The sequence below is a fragment of the Rhineura floridana genome, chromosome 14 (genome assembly GCF_030035675.1).
Source record: "Rhineura floridana isolate rRhiFlo1 chromosome 14, rRhiFlo1.hap2, whole genome shotgun sequence".
Taxonomy (NCBI): Eukaryota; Metazoa; Chordata; class Lepidosauria; order Squamata; family Rhineuridae; genus Rhineura; species Rhineura floridana.
In genome coordinates, this window is record NC_084493.1 from 15,456,393 (window position 1) to 15,468,957 (window position 12,565).

The 12,565-nt window shown below is 43.5% G+C and overlaps 2 protein-coding genes across 6 annotated transcripts in view; one reads left to right on the forward strand and one right to left on the reverse strand.

Annotated features, from left to right (window-relative positions):
• ARNT2 (aryl hydrocarbon receptor nuclear translocator 2) overlaps window positions 1–12,565 on the reverse strand; it is a 211,745-nt gene that overhangs the window by 181,495 nt on the left and 17,685 nt on the right. The gene's annotated exons all lie outside the window — the stretch shown is intronic.
• CTXND1 (cortexin domain containing 1) overlaps window positions 1–12,565 on the forward strand; it is a 36,673-nt gene that overhangs the window by 3,473 nt on the left and 20,635 nt on the right. The gene's annotated exons all lie outside the window — the stretch shown is intronic.

The window sequence follows — 12,565 nt, forward strand, 5'->3', positions numbered from 1 at the left end:
ACCTTGGGCTCGTACACTCTTCCTGCCTCCCCCGCCTCTTTTGCATGCCAGAGAAGGAAAATGAAAATGTCCACTTTTAAGCTAACCACTATTGGCTGTAGTGTCCAAACATGGGGAACTATGGTTTGCTTAAATTAGGGATGAGGAACCTGTGGCCTTCCAGATGTTGCTGGACTACATGACCGTTGGCCATGCTGGCCGAGGCTGATTAGAGTTGGAGTCCAACAACGTCAGGCGCTACATTGGCTACTCCCAGTTTAAGATCCTTGCTTGTTCTTGGTAACCATAGTTTAAACAAGCCATAATTTCCCAAGTTCTGATGTATAGCAAATTGTACGTAGTATAAAAGTGAAAGCTTTTGATCTTCTCCTCTGGTGTGTGAAAAAGAGAAGAGAGGAGTGCACAAGCCTGAAATCCAGGCAGACTCAGTCACATACTGGGAAGAAACTTATGATTTGGATTCCTGTTAGGTCTTAGCAGAGCCTAGCTACCTAAAACTTGCAAATATATATTACAGGAAACCAGATTTCAGCTGAACATCAGGAAAAACTTCCTAACTGTTAGAGCAGTACGACAATGGAACCTATTACTTAGGCAGGCAGTCAACTCTCCAGCATTGGAGGCATTCGAGAGGCAGCTGGATAGCTACCTGTCAGGTATGCTTCAAGTTGAATTCCTGCACTGAGCAAGGGGATGGACTTGATGGCCTTATAGACCCCGTCCAACTCTATTATTCTATGAATACACACACACACACATTCATATATGACAACTTGAACTTATCATTTTTTGGTAACATAATTCTTTTTCTTTTCAATTGTATTACTGAATGGTAGGGAACTTCTGGGTGATTTTACAACCATCTGGAGCCCTGAGAGATGTTTTAGCAATTCCTCTTTAGCTAATTAAAGCAAAGCAAAGCATCCATTATCATTGCTCTTCCTCCTTGATTGCAAAGTTTATTCTAGTTTTACTGATGAGGCACCTCACCCCCCCCCTGCAAAGTCATTGCCTTTGCTCAACAATTCATGGCAACATTTTTAATACTCCACCTTTTCCCCCTATAAAGACAGGGAATGTATGTAGCGTCAGTACAGTAATGTTCAAGGAGGATTAAAGGGCTCCCACTGAATACTTCCCAAATGTTGCTGAATGAGCGGTTTCCCCTAAAGGGAAGCAAAAGAAATAATTTACTCTCCATTTTCTAAGTGAAAATTGTAGCATAGCTCAAAAGAATAGTTCCTGTGCAAGGAAAAAAGGAGGGTAACAGGGAGAATCTACAGAAGTGATTGCTAATGATTGCTGAACACCTCACACGACAATGAACTGACCTTCAGGGAATTAAGGAGAAGTGGGCTGTATTTCCTAAGAGCACTTCCATACTGTCACTATTTTGGGGAGGGATTCAATCACATGTCAACAAATTCAGCTTGATGGGGAGGTCTTGCGTATCAAACCTGCTTCCCCCAAAGATATGGGCTGTTTGCAATAGGGAAAGCAACAGGAAAATGCACTGGAAGGTGTGTGATAGCACTTGCTTTGATACAACGTCACCTAGCCACCCTGCAAACAAATCAGAATTAATGCTCGTTAAGTAGCCAATGCTGTCTACTCTCCCTGCAAACAAAACAGAAGGAATGCTCAATAAACAGGTCATCTGGAAGCACCCTTTTTAAAAAAGCCACTATGGTGTCTCTGTGTGCTGTGAATCTGCTAGGATGGATCTTGCATGGCAAGATCAGAGGCAAACAACAGAGTCCAATCAGGCTGGTGTTTCAGAGGGGCAAGGCTGAAATAAAAGGTGTCCGAGTACCACCCGTCTAAAAGTGGGCGAACCCATCCATTTTGGTTTCTCTCTGTCTCACTTTTCCAAACCTAGGTGCAGTTCTCTACATTTCCACATCAGTTTGCATTAAAAAAAGTGCTTATGAAAATTCATTAGCATTTTCGTGTGAAATTTCTCCTAATATACACACTCATGCAATTTTGCATAATCAACACATTTTTGCAAGGCAGTTTCTCCTGATATAATGCATGTTTGGTAGATTATTTTCCACTAATACATGCATTTTTACACACACTTTACCCCAATGTATGCATTTTGGTATACCTTCCTTGGCTGCAGAACAGTACTGCAAAAGGCAGAGAATTTTGAGGGATGGCTATGTTTCCATTTTTGTACTGTTTCCAAAAATGCAAATTAGATAGGTTCACAATTAATAGAGAACTGAACTGAATTTCTCACCCATTCCTGCTCCCCTCACAGCTGAGTGGCTCCGACTCGGGAACTAACCCTGCAGCAACAGTTATATAGGGCCAGCCACATCCCAACTGGCTCGGCAGTCAGAGGCAGTAAGTTTCCAAATACCAGTTGTTGGAAACCACGGGAGGGGAGAGTGCTCTTGCACTCATGTCCTGCTTGCTGGTTTCTCATAGGCAGCTGGTTGGCCACTGTGAGAAGAGGATGCTGGACTAGATGGGCCGCTGGCCTGATTCAGCTGGCCTGATTCAGTTGGGCTCTTCTGATGTTCTTCAAGCAGCTCCCAAAACAATACATGAACTAAAGGACAGCTAACTTTTGAAATTCACACTTCACCAAATTTTGTGGTTTGCCTTTAAAGTTGGATACATCAAATTCACACTTTCCAAAATCCAAACTTCTCTGAATTTTGCAGTGCAGATGTCCAACCAACCGATGTGTACACAAATGCATATCTTAGGGGAAAGTGCACATAAAAATGCACATATTGATGTAAATGACACACAAAAATGCATTATATTAGGAAAGCCTGCTTGCAAAAGTATGTATATTAGGCAAAATTGCATACTAAAATGTGTATATTAGGAGAAATGCTGGTGAATTTTCATGCGAACTTAAAAAAAAAAAATCCAAGATGCGGAAATGCAGAGAACTGAACTTAAGAGTGGACAAATGAGAAGCAGAAATTGATAGATTTGTGCAACTCTACTTGCCTCTCATTATAATGTTGACCATTCATAAGTCAGGAGCACTGTAGAAGAGGGGGAAGAGACAGTGCTGGCTGGTGGCTCCATGGCATCGGGGCAGTGGAATTCACTCTGGCTTTCAGTCCAAATGGCTCCTTGAACATTTGAACTCAAACCCTGAGAAGATTCCACTGCCTCACTGGCATGGAGCCACTAGCCACCACTGGGAACAAGTATGATGGGCAGTGATTTTGTTTACACAGTTTGTGCAGGGAGCTGAATAAAACGTTGCTATGGGTAGATAGACGCATAGCTGCACAAACAGAAAGGCTCCAAGTTGACCTTTGAGCTTCTGTAAATTAAAAACCATTCAAAAAGGAATCTTTGCAGAATGGAAAAATCAATGGTGCCGAGCTTTACCCTTGCAACAGTGCCTCAGGGTGCTTGGAGTGAAATATGGCTTTATTAACACCCTCGCCATGGGAAGAAAAGCTTGGCTTCTCCATGAAGATTTTCCAACTCGCAGTCAAAAATGCCCTTATTTGTATGATGGTTTTTCTCTGTACTTTTAGCCAGAGTCAGCAAAGTCTGAATGGCCACCACCACTAATTAATGGTTGAGAAGGAGATTGCCTTGCCTTGCTCAACAGAAAAACTCCGTCTCATTTAATGAGGAAGGCTCTTTGAGGAGGGAGAAGGAGCTCTAGAATCTAAGCCTTCCCTTTGTTGAGAGCTCAGCATTTCATAGCCCATTGGCTTTCCTGTTGCCTGCTAGCTTGCAGTCCTGATCGAACCCTATTCGTGCTTTAACAAGCAAGGGCAATCGATAGCCAGCAACTCCAAGTCAGCACAGCAGCAAGTCAGACTTTTTGAATGCTGCTCTTCTCTTTCCAGACACACACACATGCACCGACAGTTCATGAGCTACAATTCCCAGAGTGGTTAAAAGTCAGTTCCTCTTCCCAGGGGACTCTGGGAATTCTAGGTCTGTGAGGGAAAGAGGAGTCTCTAACAACTCTCAGTAAACGTAAACTCAGAGTTTGGAAAAGTTATTGTTTTGAACTACAACTCCCATCAGCCCAATCCAGTGGCCATGCTGGCTGGGGCTGATGGGAGTTGTAGTTCAAAAAAGTAACTTTTCCAAGCTCTGCTTAAACTACACTTCCCAGGATTCTTATGGGGGTGGGGAGCCATGACTGTTGAAAGTGTTATCATAGTGCTTTTATGATATTATGGTATTTTATGTAAACCGCTTAGGGATTTTACATATTAAGCGGCATATAAATATTATTGATGATGATGATGATGATAAATGTATGGTGCAGATGGGCCCTGGCTTGCTGCTCTTTGGTGCAGTGAAGGATACTGGCCCATCACGAGTGTTGACGCAAGATTCAAGTGCCAGCTTCTTTAGGGTTTGTAGATGGAATGGGGGAGGTATCATCTTGTCCTCTGCATGCAAAGCAGGTGTTCCACCTGCTGAGCAATGCTCCTTCACCAAAAGCAGCTAAAGGACTTGGCCTGGTTTATCGCCAGCCTCTCCCTCTCTCAGCTTTCCGAAAGGACAGCTTGGGAAAGCAGGTTGGGAGAAGAAGGCAGACAGACAGAGACTGGTCCACGCTTGGGGGACATTATTAAGAGCCTCCAAAAAGTCTGCTGCAATGACCAAACAGAGATTGGCCTGGAAGGGCATTTGCCATCAGTGGTGTAGTGGTAAAATCTGAAGTGCAGGAGCTTAACACGGCAGTCCCCACAGCCACACCTATAAGGAAAGTTTTTTTTTAAAAAAAAAAGGTTGCTCTGCTGGTCCATATACCTGCCAAACAGGACATCGCATAATACCCAATTAATTAGGATAAGCTGCCAGTCAAAGAACAGTAAGCTGGTTTTAATGATCAGTTGATTGTAATAAACATTTGATTGATTGATTGATTGAACAGTAAACTGGCCTCATTCTCTGACTCTCTCTAGCTAATCTGTCAAATGCTGGCACAACATGAAATCCTCCTTGTCATCTCATTCACTTGCCAGAGAAAGTAATGGGGTCTGTGAATTATCCTGGCGTTCCAGCAGATGATGTCATCACTCCTGCTCTGGAAAAAACACATTTTGGAGCTGCACTCCCCCATTCTTCCCCTTGACTACTCCACGGTTTACCAAAGAGTGGCACTCTCCTAGAACTCCTCTAAGACCAGTCTGGGTTTTTGCAGCTGTTATTTTTTCTTGGTGTTGTGGCACAGAAGGATAGCAAATGTAGGCAAAAATCTTATCCTTTCCTAGCTTCCAGTACTTACGCTGATCAAAGATTGGGTCTTTATGAGTCAGGGCCAGCCCAAGCTATTTTGCTTCCTGAGGCAAAAAGAAAGAAAGAAAAATGGCACCCTCTCAGTTCCATGTAGAGAATCTGACTGGACTGGCAGTTGGATCTTATTTGGACACTGGTGCTGGGACAACATCCTCCACAGTACTGGAGGGCAAGAGCAGAGCTTGGAAAAGTTACTTTTTTGAACTACAACTCCCATCAGCCCTAGGCAACATGGCCACTGGATTAGGCTGATGGGAGCTGTAGTTCAAAAAAGTAACTTTTCCAAGCTCTGCAAGAGCATAGCTTAGGAAGTGCACAGCAGATTGGGTTAGAGAACTCAGGTGTGACTGGGGGGGACTCAGCTGCCACTAAGGATGCCGCAGAGTTTCTGCCAAAAGCAGAAAAGGAAGCAGAAATTGCTGCAATTTGCATGTATGTCCATGGTCAGGAACAGTATTCAGTCACGTTGTTTGTTTCTTTAAGTCTGCAAATGATACATAACTAATGACTTTTTCCACATTGTTTTGTAAAGTGTCTAATGACTTTCCTTTACATAGTTATGTAAGCTACATAACTTATGTTAAGTAGCAGACAGCGAGATAAATAACATAGTATTTGGTGGAAAGCAAATTGCAGCAGAACAGAAACAGCACTCATTGGGATGAATACGGGTTGCATCAGAAATCACCGCCTTCTTACATGCCTAGTTGCTTGCCACACACACACAGCATCTGCTGCTTGAGGCTGCTGCCTCACCTTGCTTAGTAGTAGGGCTGGAGTCTTTGATACTGAGTCCAATACTATTGCATGAAACAAGATTTTTTTTCTGCACACTCTCTGGAGCACTAACCTAAAAGGATTACAGGGCTCATCATCTGCCTGCTGAAAGAACAATATCACAGTACTGTCTAGAATTCATTGTCATCTGTCATGTCAGAATGTGACTTGAATATGAAAAGAAGAACGTTGCTTTTGCTTGGCTTTTCTCCTTTAAAAAAATATTTCATCCAAGGGCAAACATTATATACCTTTCAGGAGATTGAAAGGTTAACTTTAAAATAAAAATGAACTAGGACTGTTCTTAAAGTACTACTCTGAAATCTGCCCAAAGTTACATACAATTTAGGCAAGATTAACCTTTTGAAAAAGAATCAGCCTAGAATACTTCTAAATTGAGGGTTTATAGCTCTACTCAGATCACATCCACACCATACTTTCAAAGCAGATTTAACACATATTTAAAGCACATGACTTCATCCAAAGAATCCTGGGAACTGTAGTTTAAGTGTGATGGGAATTGTAGTTCTGCAAGAGGGTAAACTGCAGTTAACAGGATTCTTTAAGGAAAGCCATGTGCTTTAAAGGTATGGTGTGAATGTACCTTCAGTCAACGCTCCTCTGCTAGGGATGGGGGAGAAATTCAATTCTCTTTGCATTTCAGTCAAATCTATCAAAGTCGTACTTTCCAAAACTATATGAGAACCAAAACACAGTCATCCTTTAAAATTTGCACTTATTCAAATTTTGTTTGTATGGTTTGTCAACCATACACTGTTTACAAAAGGGCACATGTAAGTGGAAAGTGTGCATAAAAATAACCCTGACCCTAACCAATTAGGTAGCAGGTAATAGAAAGACTTTTTTCATCTTGAAATCCTGGAGAACTTTTGGTAGTCAGAGTAGAGAATCCTGGGATTGTCTACCTTCGCACCCACTCCCCTTTGAGAATGGTCAAACTCTTTACATGGGAACCAATGTGGCACACTCTAGGTGAGGAATGAGGAAACTGTGGCCCTCCAGATGGTGGACTCCAACTCCCATCAGGCCCAGCCAGCATAGCCAATGGTCAGAGATTATGAGAGTTGCAGTCCAACTAGGGAACGTAAGGAGGCAGCAGTTTCTATCCCATCCTGGATTCATTGCAATCAGCACTGTTTTCATTTCACTAAAACCTGTGTCATTTGTCTCGCTCTCTGCCATGTCTGAAACTTACATAATTAATTCCAATGCATTTCAATAGAAGGGAAATGTCAAAAACAATACAGAAAACATCATGATTATTTACAAAATGTTTGTAGACTGAAAAAAACACAAAACCAATAATTCCTGCTATACTGCTCATATTCGTTGGCGTGATTTCCTTTCCTGCTCTTGGACAAACATGCACATTGCAGGAATTTCTATTCCCACTTCTATTTCTGACAGAGTTTTCTGACATCCCAAAGTCTGACACCATCTGGAGGGCCAAGGCTCCCCATCCCTGCTCCAGCAACTGGTGCATACAATTAAAAAAAACTTTGCTTGGAGCTACTGCAAGGGTACTGTTGGAGGCTATTTTTGATTAACCTTATTTTGCCATTGCTTTCCTCTGTGATAGACGACTTAATCTTCCCACATTAATTGATAACATCAAAGAGAATGCATCTGCGTCCTTGTGATTTGTTTCCCCCTTCCCAAGCCACTTACAGCTCTCCTCCTGTAATCGATTCGACATGTCTGAAATGCAGCATTAAAGAGACAGCTCAGAAGACAATATAGCTAAGATGGGTCCCTCTCCCTTTGCCAGCACAGAGAGACCTTGAGCCATTGTTTGTATGGACTCCAAGTGGGATGGTGGTGGCTTCCAGCTGGTCCCTTGCCTTCAGGAGAGATTTCTGCTGGCAGAAAGGGCTGCGGGTTTTTAAGAAGGATTCTTTATATATACTTCTCATAGGAACATGGGAAGCTGCCTTATACTGAGGCCACATCCGCACCATACATTTAAAGTGGTGTTATACCACTTATATATATATATACACACAGCCTCAGCAGCTGGTAGAAAAGGAGTTCTAGGGATTACTTAATCACGAGTAGACCCCTCATTCACAAGCTGTGCCATCATTCTAGGTCCATAGATGCATGCTATCTCATTGTTCTTCAGCCCGGACCTTTTGGCGCCAGCTCCATCCCACCAGAAGCACTTCTTCAGGAAACAGACTTCAAACAAATGACTCTCTGCAGAAAGCACGGCCTGCCCTTTTCACTACTGCGGGTGAGAGTTAGCATACAATGGGCTAAAAAGATGTTTTGTCTATAAAACATCGTTTTTGTTTAATTTGGCTTTTTCCGTTGCCCACATTTTTTAATTAATAGGTTCATGAACCATTTGAGACACAAGCTTTTGCCTTTGGAAAAATTGCTACAAGCCAACCTGAGTCCATACAAGGCAGAATTTTCTTTTAAAAACCCCCACTCGCTCTAATTATGAATTCAGGTGATGAGCACCAACTAGAGATGGATGAATCTGTCAGTTTCAGTTTCTCAGTTTCTCATTATTCCAATCTTAAATTCAGTCCTCCATCTTTCCTCATTAGATTGTGATATATTTTTTAAAGTCCTTAGGAAAATCCACCATTTTAGTGTGAATTTCTCCTTATATACACATTTTTGCACGCAATTCCCCTAAAACAATGCATTTTTGTATATTTTCACTAATATATGCATTTACCGTGTACACTTTACCCTATTATGTGCAATTTTGTACATATTCCTTTGCTACAAAATTCAGAGAAGTCTGAATTTCGAAGGATGGTCATATTTCAGACGGCATATTCTTTTGGAAAATATGAATTAGGTACGTTTGCCATGAAATGCAAACTGAATCACATTCCTCTCTCACGCCATTCCTGCTATTGAGAAATAAAGGAGCCCACCAACATATTGGAAAACAAAAACAGATTTGAGAGGAGCATGGCTGGCCAGCTTGCCAGCTGGAAATCTGAACAGGAGCACTCCTATTAGCAGAAGAGAATTATTTTCTTGCCAATTCCACGTGTATAAAATAATACCACCATTTAGTCAATAGAACCTGAATTTTTACAATGATCACACTCTCTAACCTACAATATTATGTATTCGAAGTTTGACCCTTCTCTTTTCACTGGCTTTAAATTTGCAATAATCCCATGAAATGCTGCCGTAATATATTCCCCAGCAGGCTAACAGAGCAGCATTTAAGCAAATTTATTTTGGCAGAGGCTTAACGTTGAGACGCGGCAGAGCCAGCCTGGCCTTGGGCTAAACCGCACACTTAAGTTAGTATCAGTAGTTTTTTCTCTTTTGTTTTTCTTAAAGGATTATTTAAGAAGGCGCTGTTGGATGCTCTTCAAGAGAGACTGGTTTGGGGTGTGCTGACGGAATGTCAGCCTTTTAGAGCCGTGAAATTAGGGTAGCTGCTATGATATCCCCCCTGGAATTACATTATTAAATCCATGATTGATTCAATTAGCTTAGAGGAAGTAGAAATTAAAGACGGCATTAGTGTTGCTAAAATATCACCATCATTCTTAAACCTATCTTGTGCCAAAGGACCTCAGAGCATGTGGGTTACCTGTTGGACTGCGGAGAATATACAGAGCATTCCCGCCTGTCCTATGCATGAAGAGCAGACCACAAATAGGCTGCTTTAGAGCTCAGTATTGCTTCTTCCCACCACTGCTGGTGTCCTCTCCAGACCTTCCATGATGGTCCAAGCTTCTGATTCAAGCTGTGGAGGTTGGCCCAATCAGCAATGGGCACAATCCTATCAACCTCAGTCTGCCCTTAGCTAGACCCCACCTGCTGGCCTTCTTACTTACAACCAGTCCAGGGGGTGGCAGCACTTCCTGTCTGATTCCTCCTCCTCCCTAGGCTCAGTGTTGCCCTTGTAGAACTCAGCATGGAGGAGGATGGGGGCAAAACTAGCATGATTTGATTCCACCTGTTATTGGCTCTGGCTGTACTTACAGTTGGGCTCCCTACCTTCCACCCTACCAATCCCAATGGGCACCATCAGCCACCACTGGCTTCAAGGTGCGACCCTCTCTCACCTCATACTGAAGTAACTGCGTCCAAATGCTAGTCCAGCTCTGAGTAGAACTAGCATTGGATACAACCCTGTGACGATACCCCTATTTTTGCCTGGTGTTTTGTTTTAATCTTAGATGAAAGCTTGGAATGAATTCTATAGGGATATCAAAGAGTTTCCTATCCAGATATTGATTAGGCCAGGGGCAAGGCCTGTGCCAGGCATGAATGGGCCCTTGGGTGTCAGTCTGTCCCAAGCCTTGGTACCGTAGCCCAACCCCCCCATACAGGTGGTGTGGGGCTAATCAGTCCATGTATGTGCCCCACCTACCTCTAGTGTCATGCGAATAATGTACACGCATAGCGCGCATGCCGGCAATCAACCAAGATGGTGGCAGGGGTGTCACCCCTTAGGAAAGCTCTTACCACCATCTTGGGTGATGGCAGGCATGCATGCACAGTGCGCATGGCATTGTCCCATCCAGAGCCGAAAGAATGAGGCTGGAGTGTGTGTGCAAGTAAATCTCGTTTTATTAGAGTAATGGATACATCAAAGGCATTGCGCTTCATAGGAAACCCTACGCTAACTCACTAGAGTCCCTAACTATACTCTAGGCATGCTCTGCAGCGTGTGAAGGAAGTTGACTCAACGACCCCCCACTGGGAGCGGCAAGCTTATATAGGAAATATTTTCGAATGTAATCTCTGACTCCTTCGTAATTCCTGTCTCTGCCCTGTCCGTTTCTCGCGGTGACGGGAACGAGGAGACAGGGGACGCGCATCCAATGGCTCATCTGAAGACACCTGCTCCCGAGCAACGGGCTCGAGGTCAGGAGGCGGGGCCACACTGGAATCCTCCTGGGAACTGCTTGGCAAGGGAGGAGCTGGCGCTGTCTCTGGAGTTTCCCCCAACAAGTCCTCTGCATCAACTGGGGGCGGTGCGCTCGGCTCCTCGGAAAGGGCGTTACTCGTGGGAACTGGCTGGAGAGCAGGCTGCCCCCTCCCGCATGATCCTGCTCAGACACAACAATCCCCAACTCTGCTTCTTCTGGTTGAACAGAGGAGAGGTGCTAAGAGCTTCCTCTGTCTGTGAGCAGTCACAGTCGTGGCTGGTGCAGGTCCCTTTTTCCCCACTGATGGGACAGCATGCCTGCACACTTCTGTGATCCTGTTTCTTTTAGATGTGGCAACCATTTTGTGACCCACAGGACTTCCTCAAAAACCTAACTGTGGGAAACTAGTTAGGGCCGGCTAATTAAAAAGGATGATATTACCTGACAGAAAGTTACTTTATAGCTAAGGCAGCATAAAGCCAGGCCCTTAGAGTACCATAACTCTAGCCTAATAAATACATTATTTAACACAACAGAGGGAGTGTCCCTATGTACAACTATGAACTCTGCAGAGGCAGCACAATGTTATTGGCGTCATGCTCTTTTAGAACAACAGGCAGGATTCAGTGGGGAATGTGAGTGCAGCCTACATTGTCCATGTGTTTTACTTTACAGAGAACAGCTGTCTGACTAAATGGCTGTCTAGTCCAAATGAGTTTTAAAGACAGAAGAACCCTGAGAAGGAGCTTTGAAGATGCCCATCAACAGTTAGCAAACGGAGCAGCCACACTGGACACAGCAATGACATGTACTGCATTTCTATTTTAAATTCCTGTAATCATTTTTGAATTTGTATCTATCCATCTAAATTAGCACGTGCAAATCTTGTGACCTTTGACGGCCGATGCATTGCCTCTTTTGGGCCGCCCTATCTGAAAGTGAGGCTTTTTGCAATGTGGGGGGTGACCATCACCTTCTAAAATCTGCAGACCAAAATGGTGTGAAAAGCACAGCAGCAGGCCGGCTGCTTTTTTTTTTTAGCCAGTTGGCAACCGTAGATGGGAAGCAAATTGCCATCCACAGTTACATATTTGCACAACTGCTCAGTACAGGCATACCCCCGCTTTAACATACGCAATGGGACCGGAGCGTGTATGTAAAGTGAAAATGTACTTAAAGTGAAGCAATTATCTATGCATGTACTGCCGGCAATCGCCACTAAGTGTCCATTATTGTGAAGCGCGTACGTTAAAGTGGGGTATGGTGGAGTATGGAGCATGAACTTTATAGCGAGGCGACTTTAAGTGAAGCGACTTTAAGCGGGGTATGCCTGTATTGTCTATTGTAGGTGCCATACAGAGGCTTTGAGCTAATAATTCACGCTGATGAAGTTGGTTAAAACAGCCTCGACAAAAGCAGAAATGTCTGTGGAATAAGAAGGGGAAAGGCTTGTGTACACAGGACATTATTTAATTCCCACATTGATTTGAAACCTGCAGTTCCCCAGATGCATTAAATACTTTTGCCCTATGCCCATTTCTCAAAGGCGGTCTCTGGTGCACGCTTATGATGCAGAACCTCCAAGGTTTCCTAGGCAGGTAACCTTGAAACACTATTAGCAATTTAATGTGGAGTTAGGCATGGCTGCTGTACATCTG